Raw genomic sequence first — 20664 nt, 5'->3', positions numbered from 1 at the left:
GGCTTTTCCTTCCTCTTCCTTTCCCGCAGCGGCCAGCGCCCTGCAGGGCAAAGGCCAGGCTCTGGCTGACACGCCTGCCCTGGGTCTTCTCCAGGCCCACTGCCTCCCTGAGTGACTCCCAGAGGCCCTGCCCGGGAGCCGAGTGCAAGTCAGGGACGGGCAGCCTCAGAGAGGCCAAGCACAGAGGGGCTTGGCGGGCAGGGCTGCCGCCCTCCTGAGGCCCACTATCGCCCTGCACAGAGCTGATCCCCCTCGAGGGCTGGCCTCCCTGACTGCCCCGGCCACCGCCGACGTGGCCTCTCCCCAGCCCCACCGCACTGGGCCATGCTCCCGAGCCTCCCTCCCTTGAGTCCACCAAGGAACCCCTCCTGCTCTGAGCCCAGCTTCTCTGCCCACCCACCCTTGCTTCCTGCAAATGACCAGATCCAGAGCTTCCATCACAGCCCTCTTCTTCCACGCCCTCTGGCACCTCCTCGGCAGGGCATCTATCCCGGCCACTAAAAAGCCTCAGCGCTGGGGCCAGGGGGCCCCTGTACACTCACTCAGGCAGGGCTAGGGGGCACCCCGTCCACTCACTCAGGCAGGGCTAGGCCTCCCCGCCCCGTCCACTCACTCAGGCAGGGCCTGGAGGCACCCGTCCACTCACTCAGGCAGGGCCAGAGGGCACCCTGTCCACTCACTCAGGCAGGGCTAGGGGGCACCCTGTCCACTCACTCAGGCAGGGCTAGGGCCCCCCCCGTCCACTCACTCAGGCAGGGCTTGGGGACACCCTGTCCACTCAGGCAGGGCTAGGGGGCACCCTGTCCACTCACTCAGGCAGGGCTAGGGCCCCCCCTCCGTCCACTCACTCAGGCAGGGCTTGGGGACACCCCGTCCACTCACTCAGGCAGGGCTAGAGGGCACCTCGTCCACTCACTCAGGCAGGGCTAGGGCCCCCCACCCCGTCCACTCACTCAGGCAGGGCCTAGAGGCACCCGTCCACACCAGGCGGGAAGCAACTCCACCTCCGGTCAGCGGCAGCAGCCCCTGGGGCTGGCAGAAGACCACGGCATTTTGTCCAGCCCTGCCTTTCTTGGATGCAGCCCCTCACCGCCCACTTCCCCCACTGGTCCAGGTCCTCCCTCCCTGCGGCCAACAGAGGCCTTTCTAAGACCTCTGTAAAGCCCTGGAGTGAGGCCACACAGCCCAGGGTAGCTCAAGGGCTCAGACTCTGCGGCTGGCCTGCAACCCTGACTCTGCCATTCCTGCCGGGTGACCCTGAGTCTTGGTTTCTCATAGTAGTTGCTGTCCTTAGTGCTCCTTTAAGGCCGGTTGAGGACACCTGGCACAGTGAGCATTCTGTGTGCTCCTCCCCACCGTCCACTTAAAATCCAAGACTGAAAGGGACTGAAAGTGCCTTCACTACCTGCTCCCCTGAACTTTGCAGCCTCATCCCTCAAACCCCCAGTCAGCGCGGTGCTTCAGGTGGCCCGAGCCAGGTGCAGAGACCTGAGTACACCTGCCTCCCGCCCTCCCCACTCCCTGACCTACACACACACACACACACACACACACACACACACAGTGGGTCTAGTGGCCTCTCCCCCACAGCTCCATCTTTACCTCCCTTGTGGCACTTACCATGCCGTATTCTAATTCTAATTTTCAATACCAAGAACTACCCGTTGTCTTCTCTGTGCCCACAATGCCAACTACCTAATATGTGCTCAATAAATAATTGATGCGGGAACAAATGTCCAGGCTGTAAACAAGTCTTCAGCCTCATTGCCAGCTACCCAGTCATTCTGAACACAGTCATGGTTTGGACTTAGCACCCAGAGGAAGCTTCTCTTCCAAGGATGTCCAAACCCCAGGACAGCAGAGACTGGGATGGAGTTGGTGAGTGTCAGCAGGAGGGAAAAGAGCCAGCAGACTGAGCTTTATCTCCAGAACCGGGATGTGCCCCAAGCACAGGCCCCTTTGACGTGGCGGGGGGCCACGTGGTGCAGAAGCATTGCAGACCTGCGTGCTGCGGGCTGCCAGACCCACAGCCCAGAGGAGCCATCTCTGCCCACCTGGCTCAGGTCCCTAGCTGCGAGGTGAGGGGTTTGGCTCTCGCGCTCTCCTTGGATTCTTCCAGCTCTGTGACTGGACCGTGTCATCCTCCCTCCCAGACGTCTCCAGTGGCCCCCGAGACTGTTAGAATCAAGATCCTGGCCAGAAGGGTTGTGGGACGGGGCTCCTTGTCCCCATGTTGTTCCCAACCCCAACTTCACTTCTGGCCACTTCAGCAGGCCTCCTGCTTGTCCTCGGCACCCGGTTATTCATCTGCCTGAGGCGCTTCCTCCCAACTCTGCCGTCCTCTCCTGTGCAAGGCCCAGCTCAGGCCAGAGCCCTTCCTGGCCATCGCAGCAGGGGGCCTCGGCCATCCTGGCACCTGGACCCAGGGCAGCAGGCCGCACTCCCTGTTGCTCCAACCCCGCCCTCGCCGAGTCCAGCATTTTCTTCTCACCGGGAATGTGGCCTTCTCGGGAGAAGCCCACCCTTCCCTCCACTCTGGGTTCAATCCAGGAAGGAAGGAGAGGAAGAGGAACTCCTGTGAACTGAGCAGCTCGGGCTGGGAAGGCGGGCTGGGAACGAGTCCTGGCTTTTGATGCCCCGCAGGACCACTGCCTCCCACTTCATCAAATCCTCTCCAGGATTTGCAGGTGACTTTCACAGTCCCCCATTCTCACCTTTGCTCTTCCATGAGGCACCCCAGAATTCTGGGCATGGCTGCTTCCCAGCCCCTACCATCCTGGAGGTCTGCTCTGACCACAGCGCTCAGGGGCAGGCTGCAGGGGACACCAGCCTGGCGCATGTCGGCCCTCGTCAGGCAAGTGTCTCCTCTCTCTAGACCCTCCAAGCCTCTGCCTTCTCACTGTCTCCTTAGCTGAGCTCTTATTCCCAGACACCCCCCCCCACCGCCACGAACAGTCTGGATTCAGACAATGGCTTTTTCTGACAACTGACATTTCTTCATCTCATTGTAATGCCGGGCTTCCAAACGGCTTTGAAATCTCCGTCTCCGTTACTAGATTTCCTTGGAGCCTTGTCTCATCGGCTTGATGACAAAAACCTTCCTTTCTTCGACTGTCATGGATAAAATTCCTGAGCAGGGCAAAACCAATTCTTCTGCCTCAACCAGAAACCACCCCACACCTCAGAAAGGGGCCTGTTTCCAGCAGGGCTGGGCACATCTGCCCGCGGGGGCATCCGTTACATGCTAGACACATCTCTACCAAGAGCACGGCCCAGACTCCTAAAGGCCAGGCGGAAATGGCAACGTGCTATGTCCACAGATTTCCTTGAACCTGCTAATTAGTCGCCTGTTTTAAAAGGTAGAATGAAGCCAATTTCTTATATTTTCTTCCTGTAGGAAGTGATATTTTCTTCCTGTAGGAAGTGATCGGTGCATCCATTTCAAATACAATCTCCTTCAGAAGAGGGTTTTTTAATGCTTAGTGGCCTTGGCTTATCTGCCTGCAGTTCCTGTGGTCCCCAGCTGTTATCTGCAAAGCCCTGAGTCATCTCTGCCCATTTCTCAAGCAGGCTCCCCACCGCCTGGCCAGGGTGGAGAGTGGAGGCCTGTTTTCCACTCTCCCTCGGAGAAAGGGAGCTTGCAGGAAGCTGGGCTGCACTGGGGGATAAAGCAGGCAAAGGTGACAGGAGAGAAGCGCAGACTGGTTTGTGAATCTTGAATCGACTTGCCTAGGCAGCGAGGATTTCTGGATCCATGCACACAGCACTTTTTAGAAGTCCCTCTTCCTGGCTCTTTCTCCTATTTTGCTTCTCCCTAAACAAGAAGTCTAATGTCTCTTCTTCTTCCAGAGCTCCTGCTGCGGGCAGCACCCTGGATGCCCGGATGGGCAGGTAAGCCACATGCTAGTGCCAGACCTGACTCCTCCCCAGCTCAGTGTGTGGTCTGTGTTGAATTCCTGTCCAACGGGGGCCTCCACCCCCCCCCAGCAGCTGCCCACCCCCTGCCTGTGTGTCTTCAAGGAACTTGGTGGACGGCAATGGCTGAGTCAATGATTGAATATTTCCCCTGCAATGGGGGAGAACAGCAAAAAGGAAGTAAAAAAACATGTATCACCTAATTAAAACGCCACTGCCACTGCCCTTATGTGACTGTCACTGACAACAGCCACTAACTGCTCTCATCGGCCACTTTTAAGACTTTGTGGGAAATGAAATGGCACCTTTGGAAAATGGTAAAAATTGTAACACCCAATGTTGAACTGCAGCAAAACTAGTGTGCTCGTTCATGGCTCCTCATGACATAAACCAGTACAGTTATTCTGGATCATTAATGTAAAGCAAGGGCCAATAACAAACTGACATCTTCAATCCATTCATTTCACTCCAAGGAACTTACCCGAAGAAATCAAGAGGACAGAGGGAAAAAATTATATATGAATATATAGGCTTAAGTAAAACACATAGCTGCATGTGTTTGTAATATCTACAGGCACAAAAATAATCTTTGTAGCATAAATGTCCAAGTCCTTGCATACCTTGCAAAGTCCCAGGTATGTACTCAAACATCTGTAGAAAAGTTAAGTCCAACAATCTTATTTAAGATTTAAAAAACATTAGTACCTTTAAAAGAGAAAATCAGAAAAGAAATCTAATTGTGCAGCTCTTAATTAACTCTATTTGCTAATGTAGCATTGGGCAGCAGTCTGGGCCCAAAATGGCCTGTCCCACCATGTGGGAAGGTCATATTTATAGCCAGAGAAAGGGAAGGGAAGTGCAGAGTAAGGAATTGCAGAGACATCCAGCTGGATCTGCGCCCCCAGGAGCTGACCCCCTGTGACTGGCTGAACCTGGACTACCCCAGGTTTCAGGGTCACAGCCTGTCCACGCAGCAAGTTAGGTTGCAGGGCAGAATCCAGAGAGGCAGTAGGCGGAATACCTGAATCTAACACTATATGAAATGCTGCAGTCCAGCTGCGCAAAATAACCGGGAGGTGACAAGCAACTTGTGAAGGTTGAAGCAGGAACTGCTTTATTGCGGAACAGCAGAGGTATATATATCAAACTGATTACATACAGCCTGACTCAATCAGCATCATCCAATCATAGCATTGCTCCCCTACAGATACAGCAATCAGCCAACAAGGAGTCCCGACCATCTTGATGGCTCCGTGGCGTTGCCTCGCAAACCACTCCTCCTGGCAAACTGCCAGGCGCCATCTTGACTCGATTGCGGCCTCCAACAATGAAACAAGACAGAATGGCCCACGGGCATCAAAATTATGGGCTACACTATGAAAATGTGGCGATTGCTCAATATGAGATTAAATGAAAGTACATTTTAAAATACAAAAACTGATTGTCATTAAATACGTATATAGCCTACGAAGTGAGAGAACTAAAAACAATATCATAATTTTATTAAATTTACTTTAATCCTGCTGTACCTTCTTTGCCACTTCAAAAGTCTGTTTTTTTACAGAAAGAAAAATATATTGCCAAGGAAGGCAAGAGGCAGTAAAGTTCTTTGGGATAAAGTCTCCCGTTAATTTTTTTTTAATTATCGAGGTATGGCTTAACATACAGAAAGCTGCACATCTCAGAGAGTTCAGGGATCAGCATACATCGTGACACCATCTCCGCTGTCAGGGTCACCGTGTACCCAGCACCCCCTGAAGTTCCCTCCCACCCCTCGGTTGTGACCTCTGACACTTTGCCGTGTGTGTGTGTGTGTGTGTGTGTGTGTGTGTGTGTGTGTGTGTGTGTGTAACGAGAGCTTCACATAAGCTCCGCCTTCTTGGCAATTGCAAATACACAATACAGTATCCATCATCCACTGAAGGCACAGTCTCCCGGGTGGATCTCCAGAACTCACTGCTCCTGCGTCACTAAAACTACACGCCCCTCGTGTACCCTCCCCTGCCCCTGTGAGATGGACCCTTTCAGGGTCTCCCTGTGAGACCGTACATGTGCCTCTCTGGGTCTGGCCATGTCACTTGGCCCATGTCTCTCCAGGACGAGTGCAGTGCTGCAAGGCGCAGGGTCTCCTTGTTTGCACTATCCCACGGCACACACACCCCGTTTTCTCTATCCACTCATCCACCGAAGGTCATAACATTACTGATGCTGGGAGGAACACGGGAGTACCGGTGCCTCTTTGACGTGCTGATTTCCCTTTCTTTGGAGATTCCCCAGAAGCCGACAGCTGGACATCTGCTTTTAGTTTTTTGAGAAACCTCCACACTTGTCCGCATGGCCTATATTTCTTTGGCATGAAGTTTAAGTTCTCATTTTGTGTAACTCCTGGACGGTGAAGCTACCCAGAGAAGATCCGTGCCCCAGAGAGGAGCTGCCCTGCAGCAGATGCCCCGGGCATCACACTCTTCGGCCCAAACCTGGTTCCCCCTGGAGACTGGTCATTACTAGCTCTGGGTCTCCGCAGCCCCCCGCAGCTCCTGAGAAGGCACCGGTTCTCTTTCAACATGGTCATCCCTCCTCCCTAGGCTGGCCTTACACTAAGCAGCAGCACTCTCCTTCCCGTCCAGAAAGCCACAAAAGGTTGTTGGTTGTATCACCAGGGAGCAGCAGCATGCAGGACATGGGGGGCCTGAGATGGGGTGCCCTCAGGGAGAGAGGGGGTGAGCCTACACTGGCTCTGAGGTCTTCTCCCACCAAACACATGCCCCCCAAAAAGACATGATACAGGCAATAATCAGGGTGGCTCTAGCTAGAGAGGTAAGAACGGACATTGAGCCCTCTCAGGCAGAGGGTGGCAGTGAGGCAGGCGCTTCCTGTTCTGAGCCATATTGCAGGAGGGAAGGCCCGAAGTGGGCACCTGGCACTTTGGGCCTAGGAGGAGAAACGCTGGCTCCTGCCACAGCTCCAGCGGGTTCTGGCTGAAGGAGCTCAACATCCCTAAGATCTTCGCCTGGGCAGCTGCATGATGTCCTAGCAGCTGCAGGATCCTAGACTGGAGCACAGGTTCACTACAGCAGAGGCCAAATTAGGTCTGAAATCTAAGTTACAAAGCACCATGCCCGTACAATTTCGACACTGTATTTTATATGTTGATTTACTTAATACTACTCACCTACCAAGCTCCTCGCCTGCCTGCCTGCCCTTTGGCAAACAGAAATGCAGGACACGACACAGCAATTCCAGGAGCACAGAGAAAATGCAAAGTCTGAGCAACCTAGCGTAAATACCCAGATTCACCAGGAAATCCTTCACATGGTAAGCAGAAATTGAATTTGGTGCATGAATTTAGGAGACTGATTACTAAGCAACTCTCGTTCATTAGCCAAAGTTTTCCTGAAGAAGCAGGGTTTGCAGGGGATCTTCACACGCCACAAAGGCAGGCCTAAGATGCACCTTGGGGCTGAGTGGTCTGCTCTCCAGGACAGCAGGGGCTTCGTCTCACCCCACTGCCCAGGCTATGAAGAGAGGACAAGGGGTGAGAGGACCACACTCCCCTTGCACTGTGAGTCACAGAAGACCTTGAAACGCGAGGAAGCCAACCCAGACAGAGCTGTACACTTATCAACTGTACACTTGACAGCTCTCTCCTGCCCTTGAAATTCAGGACTAGAGTGGGGAAAGGCACCTATCAGAGGGGGCCACCCGTGCTCTGATTAGGGTTTTGCCTCCCTGGCCGTTTGAACTGCTTCCTGGGGCCACGGGAGCTCCATAAATACCTAGCAAACAAGCTGAAGAACCCAACTCCTCAGCAAGACCACTTTTTCAAGCGTAACTACCTCAATGGAAATGGGTTTGCTTCTTAGAGGACTTCCACAGCCTTCTAAACACAAGCCCTGTGGGATGGGATGGGCAGGGATGGAGGGCAGGGTTTACTAACTCCTGGGTTCCGCTGGCCTCCTGCTGCTGTCTGGAGATGGGCCAAGGTGCTCCAGGCCCTACCACACCCTCTGCCTGTCTCCCACTCACTTTCTTTCTTCCTGTAGGACACAGCAATATAACAAGGTTATGTTGTCAACGGGCTCAGCCTTCGAGGCTGCCTTAGAAGCAGATGGAGTCCTCCTCCTTTGATGATAATCCTACTGTCAGAAAGCTTCTCCACTGGGGCCTGGGGCTGGGGCTCAGCGGTAGAGCACTTGCCTTGCGTGTGTGAGGCACTGGGTTCATTCCTCAGCACCACATATAAATAAATGAACAAAAATAAAATAATGTCCATCAACAACTTAAAAAAAGAAAGCTTCTCCCCTGGCCCATCTTGAGGTTTGGGGTGCGTGTGTTATCCACAGGATTCTCACTGACTTTTTCAGGCCCTAATCACAGATCAGAACTTGTATGCTAAGTAGGACCGAATCCTCCAGAGCAACAGTGTTTAAATCTTCACATTTTCACCCCAAGCAGCCGGAAGGGGACCTCAGGAAACCACCACCTCTGGCTGGGCTGTGGTGACCCACACCTGTAATCCCGGACACTGGAGAGGCTGAAGCAATAGGATCTCAAGTTCAAGAACAGCAGGAAACTTAGCAAGACTGTCTCAAAATAAAAGGGTTGGGTTGTAGCTCAGTGGTAGGATGGCCCAGGATCCAATCCCCAGGACTGCGAGACACACACACACACACACACAGCTGTTTCCTTGCACACTCTTCTAACAGGGAACTGTCAAGCTCCGCAGTTCCAAACAGAAACATGACAATCTCTTCAAAAAAGCTGCATAAAAGATGGCTGAGATGTTTTGCTGGGGTTTTTTGTTTGTTTGTTTTTCATCCCACACATAAGGCAGCTCTGGTCCCGACATTTCACTTGTGCTGTGGCTGCAGTTTTGCATGGGTAGCACTTTCTCTAAAAGGAAAATCTGCAGTATCACTGGTTTTTTTTTTTTTTTTTTTTGGTTCTGCGGCAGACCTGGATGTGGCAAGGCGGGATTTTGCTGCCACCTAGTGTTCATCCTGAGGCAGTGCAATGTGGACCAAGTAGGTCACAGAACTGGAGAATGAGGATGCAGGATCCTAGGTCCAGCCTCTGTTGGGGGAACTGGTGACAAGGTATGGGGCATGCAGGGCTCTGACTACAGGAAGCTGACCACACACACTGGCAGGCACAGAGCCCCGGACCAGGGCCTGGTGTGCCACCGCATCCCATGGCCACGTGGGCCAGACCAGAGATCCCACCCCCAGGCCTCTCCCAGGGACCCAGGTGATTCTTCCTTCACCTGAATCCTGCACCTGCTACCCACAAGGTCTCCTTCCCTCCTGAATACACGGCATGAGGAGCAAGAGGCAGAAAAAAACAAAGTAGGTGATTTTCTCTCTCTCCACAATCTCTTACAGAGATCTGAGTACTTAACCCACAATTACTGAGAAAGACACCTCAAGACCCAAGCGCCAAAATCTCCCAGAAATGCAAACCATTAAGGTGCCACGCCTGGCCTCCCAGAAGCAAGGGCTGCAGAGGACTCTGTCAACCAGAAGGGGAAAGATGTCAAACCTGCCTGGCACCTGGTGTGTTATGTGTGCTCAAAACTAGGGACACTCACATAAGACTTCTTAAAACCTGAAATAGTAAAGCTGTGGATTTCAGCTCATGAGAAGAGGCAGGGGCAGGAAGGTCCAAGAAAGTTCATTTTCTAGTTTAACTGGGGTTTAATGCAGAAAATGCCTCTCATTCCCAAGAAAGTGGCTTCTGGTGGTCACAACTCTCAGGGCCTCATCTTCGTCCTGGTGGATATCTGTGTTAATGCATGAGAAGACGGGGAGATGTGCTGGACAAATGTCATGTGGCATCTGCTGGGGAGGCTTGATAACTCCCTATGGGGCAGGGTTTCACTCAAAGATAACCCTGTGGGCTTAAAGATTTTTGTTTTGCTCTGTTGTTTTGTTTTCAGGTTGCCCACACAGATACCAGACGTGGAAACCTGGCTTAACAGCAGTGGTCAAAGAAACCCAGGCCTCTGTATCACCAGGTCCAACAGCGTTGGCACTGGTGGGGAGTGGCCAGGGTGGAGCAGCGAGGGCCGGTGCTACCGAACACAGAGTGCAGGGCTGCGTTCCGTTCTGCTGCTCCCACACAAAAGAAGAGGAGCCATACTGCTGGAAATTCTGGAAAGCATGTCACCCAAGAAAACCTGAGGTGGCCAAAGGTGCCCGGGAAGAATGGAAGACCAGGGGAAGCCCAAGAGCCATATTCACACAGGGGACAAGTTATTAGAAGAAAATCTTCAGACACAGCAAATGCAACAGAACTTGCTGGAGCAAAGAAAGACCTATGAATCAGGAAGCAATCAGAACCAGAAGTTCAGGGCTCTGCTGCCGCAGCTGGGCAGCCACCTCCACAGGTGGGACACGGAAGGAAGCCAAAGACATACATTTGAGTGGTGAGAGAGGGAAGATCCTATTAGAGGCTAGTCGGTGGCTTCTGGTTGGCAAAGTCTCCTTCACTGTACTATTTATACTGAGTTTTAATTTGCTCATGTAGGACTGCCCACCTGATTCTTAAATATATATTTTTTAAATTTTTAATGGTTGTTCAAAACAATCAAGCAAATTGCACTGGGAGAAAGACAGGATGGTTACATAGTTTGCAGAACTGTTTTGTGATGTCATAGACAGAATTCCTCCCCTGGGTGAGGGGTGGGCCTAACGACACAGGGACACACACACCAATGTCTTTTTCTGGCTCAGCTGTTTACCAGCTGTATTGATCTGAGTTCCTTAATCTCTCCGTTTCCTTGCCTATAAGGGTGGTCATTATGTCACAGAGCAGTTGTGAGAACTGAGCAGGACCGCACAGCTGAAGCTCATCACATTCCACATGTTCAGTAAACAAGCTCTACACCAGCTCCCTCAGCGACCCTGACTTCCCCTAAGAGTTGGGGAAACAGCACAGGAGACCACAGGCTCAGGAGCCAGGCTGTCTGGAAGCCTGGGTTCATGCCCTGCTCTGCCACCATGTAACTTGTCTCTCCATTTCCTCAATCTGTGAAAATATCAGAGCAGTCTTCATGCTTCAGGCCTGTTAAGAGGATTACACCAGGTAATGTAAGTGAAGTGTTTAGAAACAGGTCTACTGTAAGGGTCCGGCGGAGCTTCGGAGAAAGAGACCACACAAGAGACTGACTTCATGCAATTGGCAAGGGGGATTTATTGGGGATCCATTCCAGCGCGCTGGGGCTCCGTGCTCACTCAAGAAGGGAGAGCAGCCCAGAGCCCAGAGCAGAGGTCAAGCAGAGCTTAAGTACACTTTCTGGAGAGGGCAGTGGGCTTTGCATCCATCAGAACAAATCATCATGAGGCAAGGGAAAATTGAACAACAACTCTGAGACGGGATTAGTACATTCATTGGCGGGAACAATCTGGGCAGGGGTGATTGGTCATTCCTAAGCGGGGTACACATTTAAACTGATTGGTTTTGGAGCCTAGATGTTTACGTGCCATGCTACCTGGAGCCCTTAGCTATTAAACAACCAGGAAATCAATGGAGATATTTACTGGGCATTTCCAGCATTGTCCTAACAGCTACAGAGATTACAGGTTCGGGGGGTAGCAGAGGAATTTTAACAATACCTAGTCTTTACTTTTTAGCCCAGGCCTTGCCATTTAGAAGCTTTACAATGCCCGGTCTTTTACACTTTAACTCAGGCTTTTGCAGCTTAGAATCAGCTTAGAAATTTTACCTTTACATACTATGTGTAGGTACAACACAAAGTGGTTCACTCCTGTTTTAGGACCCTTTGGTGACAAGTAAAATAATTCAACTCAAACCAGATTAAAGATGGGGGTGGGCTGTCGTAGAAGCCAAGAGCAGGAGTCCTTTTCATTCCCAGGACTGTGTTCGGGTGGAGTGGTGGTCCTGCCACCGCCTGGCCTCCCTGTGAGACCGGTTGTTCAGGGCCAAGACCTTCCTGTGGACAGAAGAGATCCTCAGAGCGAGAAAGGAAGATGTGGCCACAAGGCCCAGGCTGCAAGGCCCCTTCGCTGACTTCTGGATGTGGCACCCACTCCCTTCAGCACACAGAGAGCAACCGTGAGCCCAGGTAAACCTGGCAGCCAAAACCAAGCCACTCAGTCCAAAAATGGGGAAAGGACACGCAGAGACCTTCCTCCAAGGATGAGACAGGTGTCCTTAACGTGCTCAACACCACTGATGATCAGGGAGCTGTGCAAGTGGCCCTGGTTCCATCCCTAGCTCCAAGAATAAAAAAGAAAACAAATGCTAGAAAAACTGGACTCTGGTGCACTGTTGGTGGGAATGCAAAGTGAGGCGACTCCTGTGGACACAGTTTGCTACTTCCTCAGAAAATGAACAAGGATCACGTGACTCAACAATGCTGCTTCTGGGAAGATACCTAAAAGAACTGACAGTTTCAGAAAATACACACCCAGGTTCGCAGCAGCACAACTCACAGCAGCTAAAAGGCTCAAGTGACAGGCCCCTACAGCCAAGACAGGCTGTTCCGGGGGCAGGTAATCACAGCAGGGGATGCCTACTGTGTCACACGGGAAGGGAGAAATTCTTCGCCACCTTCACCCATTCTTCACCCATGGTTGCTCGGTGGCAGCTCTCAGAGCCTTACAGCTCTCCAGCTCTCGGTGACAGGGCTCTCTCAGCCTGGCTCCACTGTTCCAGCTCCGCAGTGTGGCAGGTCACAGAGCGCAGCCATTACACTTCCAGAGTTGCAGCTGCGTGACTGGCGGCTGCCGCGCGTCAGCCCCCCAGTGCGACAGCCCCCGGCCTTGGGGTGCTCTCCAGCGCCGCAGCTCTTCCCAGCACTCGGCCCCACACTGGACCTGCCCAACAGCCGGAGGCCTAACCTTCACCTCCAGGAAGGGCCAGCCGCTCTCACAAACTTTCTTCCACACTCAGAGAAAGGCAAACACGAAAGAAACATAATCTGCCATACCATAAAGCAAAACCCCAGCTTTGACCAAAGACCCTCACAACAAATCCCTACGAAAATACCCTCCTCCGCTAGGGGTTTATATAGCTCTTGGGTCGACGCTATTGGTCCAAAGTTATGCTAATCAAGGCTTGAAAACGAACCAACGCTATTGGCCCAAATTTATGCTGATTAGGGTTGGAGTGGAAACGTGGCAATGCGATTGGCTAACCCTTGACTCCGCCTTCCACTCCGCTCCGCCCACGCCCCGCCTCCTGCAAGTCCAGCTTTCCTGGAGGTTGAGGTCCTGGATGGTGAGTTCTGACAGCCGCGGTTCTGGGCAGAGCAGGAGTTCGCACCAGGCCTGGGCCAGGGCGCCACGGGTGACAGGTCTTTGCGCCCTGGCTGGCCTCGGTCCTGGCTCTCAGCCTCCACCCACTCCAGCTTGGCAGGTTCCACGTGCGGGATGGATCCTTACAGCTTTTGTGACAACGAACCTGTGTGAGCTGCAGGGTGACTGAGGCTTTGCTTCCCTCCACAAGACTCAGGTGACATGCTCCGCACCTGCCAGGCTGCACAGCCGGCCTGCTGGTCCATGCTGAGAAGGGCATCGGAGTGGTGGCCAGGGTGGGTCAGAGCCCACAGCCTGGAGCAGCCAGCCATGCCCTTAATGGCCAGTCAGGCCAAGGGGAGCCAAAGCACGCCAACCTGTCGCCCTTCAGCCATTAGGCCAGGGCACTGAAGAAGCCCGCTCCGCGCAGCAATCGGCCCATCCCAGGACCTCAGCCTCCCGCTTCCTGATCCACCATGAGAAAACGGGCATGGGGTAGACTTCAATGAAATTTGGGGCTCAAGAATTGACCAATAGTGTTAGTAGGTTTCCTAACCCTAATTAGCATAAATTTGGACCAATAGCATTAGTACGTTTTCAAACCCTAATTAGCATAAGTTTGGACCAATAGTAGTGAGTTAAGTGCTATATAAACCCCTAAGCCCTACTCATACAGAAAACCTGTTGCCTTCTTTAGTTTTCAGAGGTCTGTTTCTGTTCTTCAATAAATTCTCCTTTTACAGTTGCAATTTTTGGTCTGTGGGTTTTATTTTTCAAACTCAGAAAGAATTTGACATTGAATTAATGGGGTCTGATGCCACACCGGAGGGCAAGGCCCACCTTTAAGAGCTGCAATATTTTCTAGTTGCAGCAACCTTTAACCTTATGTAGACTGTAACCTGCAACAGAAGTGGGCAATCAAGTTTTACTTCAAAACTCTGGCTTTACTGCGTCCACCCTAAGTGAACCTGTGTCAGCAATGAGTTCCAAAATCAGCAGAACCAAATCCATGAACATAAAGACCACAGAACAAGACCAGAAAAAATTCCTATCAGAGCCCTTTCTTGTTGGTACCCCCTTGTCATCAATACCCAGGCCACACCTCTGCTATGGTTCCAACAGCTAGATGCAGGGGCCTGCCCACATCAGAATTAGGAAAAAGTTATACGAAAAGAAAAAATGAACTTAACTGCTGTTTGACCAAAACTGGGAAGGCAACTAACCTGCCTGTACCTGGCCCATCCTTTAGGAAGCTTGGAATTTATAGGGACTTAAACTGCTGGTGGGACTGCAAATTGGTGCAGCAGTATAGAGATTTCTTGGAAAATTAGGAATGAAACCACCATTTGATCCAGCTATCCCACTCCTCAGTCTATACCCAGAGGTCTTAAAACAGCATACTACAGGGACACAGCCACATCAATGTTGATAGCAGCACAATTCACAACAGCTAAACTGCGGAACCAACCTAGATGCCCTTCAGTAGATGAGTGGATTTTTTAAAAAGTGGCATATATACACAATGAAATATTTCTCAGCAATAAAAGAGAATAAAATCATGGCATTTGCAGGTAAATGGATGGAGTTAGAGAAGATAATGCTAAGTAAAGTTAGCCAATCCCCCAAGAAACAAATGCTGAATGTTTTCTTTGATATAAGGAGGCTGATTCATAGTGGGATAGGGAGCAGGATCGTGGGAGGAATAGATGAACTCTAGATAGGGCAGAGGGGTGGGAGGGGCATGGGGTTTTTAATGATGGTGGAATGCGATGATCATTATTATCCAAAGTACAGGTGTGAGGACATGAATTGGTGTGAATATACTTGGTATACAACCAGAGATATGAAAAAATGTGCTCTATATGTGTAAAAGAATTGTGATGCATTCCACTGTCATGTATAAATAGAAAATAAAAAGGAAAAAAAAAAAAAAAAGAACTTACAGGAACCAAGCCAGACTGGGCCAGGCTTGGTAGCCAGAGAGGTTGCGACAGTGGATTGCTGGCCTCTCCTGAGCAAGGCAGAGCAGATTCTTGGTTTCCATTCTCAGCCTGAGGAAGCTGGGATGGAGAAAGGGGGTTAACGGGAAATGAAAGAGAAAAAACATCTGGGGCTTTTATACAAAGAGGCCGTTACAGTCCCCAGGCCCCAGAGGGGCTCAGTGACGTGCACCTGATGTGACCAGAGGGGCCCGTCATGGCTGATCTCCCTAGGGGAGAAGCAAGCAAAGGGAGGAGAGCTGGCAGAGTTCCTACCCAGCACCTCTCCTAGGGACTGGACAGTATTGGGAGCTTCTTTAAAAGCCAAGGAGAAAGAGACAATGCCCCTCTCCGTGGGAAACTGGAGGGCCTGGGTGGCACACAGGATGGCTCCTTCCAACCCAAGCCAATAAGATGTCACTCGAGAAAAGTCAGCTCCTACAGGGTGAAGCCACAAGAGATGGGCCCCTGTCTACTCCAGCAGTCACATAGAAGTAGTGAGGAAGTGAGATGCCTTCGAAATCAGCCAGTTCTAGAATCAGAGCCAGAGTCCATGAGCAGTGTGGTAAAGGAGCCGGAGAAAGGCCTGTCTTGTCATCTCGGAAGTGCCGTGGAGTCGACCGTCTGCGAGACCTTAAAAGTCAGACAGTGTCTCACTGGGAAAGCCTTAAAGGAGCTGGTTCTATGCAAAGAGAAAAGTGAGAGCCAGACTAACCTGTGGAAAGGTACAGAGGGTTGGTTGGAGCCAAGTTTCACGCAGGAGAATCAGGGAAGACTGAGCTGGAATGGTTGCTGGATGTGCTTTCAACTTGGGGAATCCTAAGGGATTTGGCCTAGAGATTTGGCCCGCCATGGGGGGTTTTGAGCACAGGGGTCCTCGGGGACTTCAGGGAGATGGCACCAGCAGAGTGACAGAGAGGGCAAACCACAGCCACAGTCCAAGGACAGCAAGACCAGGATGTCCAGACAGTTCTCCATGGGCGTCTCACACTCAGCTTTCAATACAGCATGAAAGTGTATCAACACCAACGCACAATACAGACGTCAGGTGTAGTTTATCACTATAACTATTAACATTGTTACATGAAGAGGAGGGGAGTTAAATCCAGGGAGCTGACGGTTGCAGCTCAATCAACAACCCACAGAAGAGGTCAGAGTCGGAGGCAAAGATTAAGCTAATGACCACAGTGAGGTTTGGGGAGTTGTCGTGACAATCAGCCTTGTAATCTTTTCCGTTTTCCCCACTAGAACAAGAAATTCAGAGTCAACCAGGTCAGAACCAATGGGAGATATTTTATGAGGCTGATGAGAGGCAGAGATACGCTGGGAAATGTTGAAGATCCTCCCATAAATAAGGGGAAGTGCATCTTCAGTGACCGTAAAATTTCATTTAAAAGGCACCTTCTGTGTGGCTTGTTTCTCCTCTCTTCCTTCATCCTCCACGCTTCACTTTTTAGGTCCATAGTTGTACCAAAAAATGACACGCACCCTGCAGCTTTGCTGAGACCATCACAGACAGCACTCAGCCAGGACTGAGGGGCACAGCTCCAAAACCCTGCGCCCCGCACATAATCAGAGACATGTCCTTGGACAAGACTTTCTGTGTCTTTAGGGGATCCGCTGGAGGGAGAGCAGACAGTGTGTGGTTCTGTTTCTTTCTTTCTTTTTGATTTGGATAGACACGATATACCAGAAGCACCTCTCTGTGGGGACACAGAACTGGGAAACGCCTTCCCCCGGAGTGCTAAAGTCCATTACAGTGAAATATTTATGCTGGCCTTGTCGCAAATGCAGGAGTCATATAGACTCTTAACATTATTAATTTATCAGATATTTATGGCCCTATGTCTCCAGGAATCACAAGGAGTCTTAAAGCAACAAATGACTTTGACAGTAAGACCAGCACAGAATAAAGAGGTCAGCAGAAGTGAATGGACTCTAGATAAACAGGAGAGAAACGTGACGCACAACAGAAGAGCTCAGTGCAGTGCAGAAGCCTCACGGGGCCTCTGCTACCCACCAGGTCCTTGGAGATGGGAAGATGAAGGCGAGACACCCTGCCCTTGGGGAGCTTCACCCAGGGGAAGAGAGAGCTGTTTACAAACTGAGGCCAATTTAAAATCCAGGGCTTTCAAAAACTCTTAAGTTGCAATAAAAATGAGCCGGGGGGAGCCACCAGCAGGCAGAAGACTGTGCGTGAGCTCCCTCCCTCCTGGCTCTAGCAGGAAGATCACCCTCCCGGAGTCTCAGACCTCAGCCTGGGCGCGTGTTTAGGGTGCTCAGTTTCAATCCCTCGGTGGGACTGTGTATTTAGGGTTGGTTCCAAATGGGGGACAAGACAAGGCAATGGCCCTGGGCTGTTTGAGGGAATTGTTTATTGTCATTGTTTCATGACGCCAGGAGAACACTTCCCACAGCACAGCCTTCTGACGGTGTGAGCACACCCTGTGGAAAGGTAGGAGGGGAGCCTCCACACACCCACCAGGACCGGGACCCTGCAGGAGGGGCCATGTGGCCTCCAAGGCAAGAGAAGGCAGCCCAGCCCCAGGCCCTGAGCCTGCGCAGTGCCTCAAGGTGCCTGGGGACCTTCAGTGTCACCCAGAGGCATGTGGGAAGAGGCGGCCGGGGACAGCCCCAACCCCAGCCTGGTGCTTCTCAGCTGAGGTGGAAGTGTGGTGGGGCCGAGACCGCCAGCCCTCCGGAGCCCCTTCTGAACTCTCACCTGTGAGATCCACGAGCTCAATAAATGGGGTGGTTTGTGCCACTGAACTTGAGGTGGTGCGTTTGGAGCACTGGGAGCTGGAGAGCTGGTGTGAGTCAGAGGAGCAGAACGGGAGCAAATGCCACTGTTGGAAGGACACTCCCACGACTCACACCCCAGGGAATGTCACAGAGCCCCCCGAAGATGCCCTCACACTCAAATACCCAGGTAAGCAGTCAGCCGTGAGTAATCGGTCACGAGACACAGCAAGCTGCAGAATCATGCTCAAGAGCATGCACTAACAGTGGGATGCTTCCCAAGCACACAAAGTCTATGTAAAGTGACCTAAATTACCTTTATTTGGGGAGGTACCAGGGATTGAACTAAGGGGCATCAACCACTGAGCCACATCCCCAGCCCTGTTTTGCATTTTATTTAGAGACAGGGTCTCACGGAGTTCCTTAGCACCTCGCTGTCACTGAGGCTGGCTTTGAACTTTAAATCCTCCTGTCTCAGCCTCCAGAGCCACTGGAATTACAGGTGTGAGCCACCAGCCCGGCTAAATTACCTTTTAAAAAATAACAATCCATTATAAAACATTGTAATAGATTCAGCTGCTACAAATAACACAAAACTGAAAAAAAAACTGACAGAACAGAAGATTATTTTGTTTTATGTAAACAAAGCCCAGAAGTGAGATGCTTTGCTAGCTCAAGGAGGAGAGTGAACTCACACTGCTTCCGTCCTGTCACTCCACCAGCCTGAAGTTGTGGCCGCCACTTCTTGGCTCAAGACGATTGCACACACTCCAGTTATTACATCTGCATTCCACTCAACAAGTAAAGGGAAGGGCTTAGAATACCCCCCATCCCACCCCCCATCACTTTAAGAGCACTTCCTTCATGTTAAATATGAAAGTTTGCTTATACCTGGGCTGAAGAGTTCCCTGTCCCCAAATTCATATCTTCCAAGAACTTCAGAATCTGACCTTTTTGGAAATAGGGTCTTTGCAGATATAATTAGCTAAAATGAGGTCATGCTGGATTAAGATGGGAAATTCCTCCCTAGATCCTTCAGAAAGAGCTTATTCCTGCCAAAGGCTTAATTTCAGGACTATGGGAGAATGAATTCTGATGTTTTAAGCCACTCAGTTTGTGGGGCTTTGTGACAGCAGACCAAGAGCCAGTACACACCTACTGGCCAGAATTTAGTTACCTGGAGGCACCCTGGTGCAGGAGGGGCTGGAAAGTGCCTGGATTCTTGGCTGCCAGAAATGACACAATATTGACATAAAGTGCCCGCGTGTTTGGCTGTCGCCCCTGATCATCTCTGCAACTCTTCACTGTTTCAAAATGACTTTTCCACCATTATTTTCTTTACAGAAACAAGAGCAATGATCTAGTCTTTTCTCTAACATGGCAGATCAGAATTTAGTGTGGTGGGTGTTACGGTTTGGACGTGAGGCGTCCCCCAAAAGCTCACAGGAGACAGTGCAGGAAGGTTCAGAGGTGAATGATTGGTGGGAGCTGTGACCTAATCAGTGCATTAACCCCCTGAAGGGGATCACCTGGGTGGTGGCTGCGGCAGGCAGGTGTGGCTGCAGGAGGTGGGTCTCCGAGGTGCCTTTGAGGTTTGTTTCTTGCCCTGATGCGTGGAGTTCTCTCTGCTTCCTGGTGGCCACGTCCTGAGCCACCTTCCTCTGCCATGTCCTTGTGCCCTGATGTGCTGCCTCACCCGGGGCCCAGAGCTGTGGGGCGGCCGACTATGGACCGGACCTCTGAGACATGAGCCAAATAGACTTTTCCTCATCTACCTTGTTCTTGTCAGGTTTTTTGGTCACATCAATTAAAAAAAAAAAAAAAAAAAAAAAACCTGACTAAAACAGTGGGCCTCTTTGCTATTAATATTTTAGAACAGGGGCCCAGGCTGAGGCTCAGTGGTAGAGCTTGCCTAGCATGCATGAGACACTGGGTTCGATCCTCGGCACCACATAAAGATAAAACAAATAAAATAAAGGTATTGTGTCCATCTACAACTAAAAAAAATATTATATATATATATATATTAGAACAATTTATTTCTGCTTTACACCTGGTTACATTTCATGTAAATTTCTAGAATTGTCAAATTTTGGAAAATTGTACCCAGTTTCTTCCCCATCTACATCGTTTGCTGTTTGTGCAACTGCTATTTATGCCTGACAAATTCAGAAAATGGAAAGCGCCGTGTTGACCATCCCCATCAAAGAGAAGCGGCACGTGCTGCGAGTACAGCTATATTTGCTGTTTATTGAGAATCTCGCTGGCAGGAGATCATTTCAATTTGATTACGGAGTTCTCTCCTTCAGACCTGCACACCTGATGACTGGATCCAACAGAATCCTCTCCTGCCTCTGGGCCTGTCCGTTTCACTCTTGCTTCTCTCTCACCCAGAGTGTTCCAGGGCAGTGTGCCCCAGGGCACGTTTGCCCCAGAACACCGACTCTGGCCCCTTGTCTCACACTGTGAGCAGGAGCAGCCCTGGAAGATGCTCCTCAGGGGGAGAAGCAGCAAGGAGTAGGAAATGACCAGCAACACCATGAATATCATTTCCCTAAATCCAGCTCAGTGCCCAGCTCAGTTCTTCAGCCAGACTCCAAAACACCCATCACCCAACACAAAGGGGTGTTACAAAGGGAGCCAGTGAAAGGCCAGTGTGGAGGTGAAGTCCAGTTCCACACTTCTGCTGGCAGTGCGGTCGGTGAAAGATACCGGGCCTCCACAGCCAAGAAGTGCTGCCATCTGAATGGCAGAACAGGCCCCCTGGCTGCCAA

The 20664-nt window shown here is 51.1% G+C and overlaps 1 long non-coding RNA gene across 2 annotated transcripts; it reads left to right on the top strand.

Annotated features, from left to right (window-relative positions):
* Positions 1-3567: 3567 nt before the first annotated feature.
* On the top strand, positions 3568-5352 carry LOC144367003 (uncharacterized). Of its 2 annotated transcripts, XR_013426216.1 has the most exons (3): positions 3568-3704; positions 3850-3891; positions 5123-5352. It is a non-coding gene; the product is annotated as an uncharacterized LOC144367003 (long non-coding RNA). The 2 variants fall into 2 exon arrangements; XR_013426215.1 differs by having other exon boundaries at positions 3578-3891.
* Positions 5353-20664: the final 15312 nt, after the last annotated feature.

The sequence above is a fragment of the Ictidomys tridecemlineatus genome, chromosome 10 (genome assembly GCF_052094955.1).
Source record: "Ictidomys tridecemlineatus isolate mIctTri1 chromosome 10, mIctTri1.hap1, whole genome shotgun sequence".
In the NCBI taxonomy this organism is placed as follows: Eukaryota; Metazoa; Chordata; class Mammalia; order Rodentia; family Sciuridae; genus Ictidomys; species Ictidomys tridecemlineatus.
This window is presented reverse-complemented; position numbering and strand designations above follow the sequence as displayed.